The sequence below is a fragment of the Gekko japonicus genome, unplaced genomic scaffold, assembly GCF_001447785.1.
Source record: "Gekko japonicus isolate JY-2015 unplaced genomic scaffold, Gekko_japonicus_V1.1 scaffold1339, whole genome shotgun sequence".
NCBI classification, from domain to species: domain Eukaryota; kingdom Metazoa; phylum Chordata; class Lepidosauria; order Squamata; family Gekkonidae; genus Gekko; species Gekko japonicus.
Window position 1 is genome coordinate 410,287 of NW_015161992.1, and position 794 is coordinate 411,080.

Genomic DNA, 794 nt, shown 5'->3' on the forward strand with positions numbered 1-794 from the left:
ACTCACACATCCTTTGCAATAATTTAGGAAGTGCATTGACTGAAATATACCGGAAGATGGAGCAGTTGAGCTAATATTCCATTCACTAATACCAGCTCTTACAGTTTATAAACCACTTAAACTAGATTTGTGATCAAATTAGAAATGACCCACAGATTATTTTTTTTTAAAGCATAAATACCAGCTCCTGGGGCCCCAGGTATTCCCCCCATCTCGATCACCCTCTGCCCTAGAGTCAAGCTACTATTTGCCACAAGAAGATGATAGGAAAAACCACACAGTAAAAGCTTAAAGCTCCTCCTTAAAGCCCAAGCATGTCACCAAGGAAAACAGGTATACAGATTTCCAGTTGAATGGATAAGGAATTTTTGGGGGTTGTGGCTAGCGCCTATTGGGCCAGAGCAAAATCCAAAATCAAAAGCGCCAAAATACCTTGTTGTTAAGACCAATCCAAATAACACACACAGTGCATGATCTTTCAAGTTCTCCAGAACTCTGCTTCAGGGTGGATGTTTAAAAGGGGTGGGTGTGTCTCATGCCATGATCTTAAGGTCTCTTGTAACCATCCTTTATGGAATACCAAGCAGGTCTGCGACAATAAAATACTGCTGGGTGGAGCTGGAAAGGAGAAGGGGCAGTGGAAGCACTCAACTGAAAATAGAGAAATCATCAGTAATTGGTCTCTTTGACAAAAAAAAAAAAACAGAACCCACACAGGAACAGAATTTATGGGACACAGTCAGCAAGCTGGCCACTCTTTATGGAGCCCAGAGTCCTGCCATGCCAATGCATTT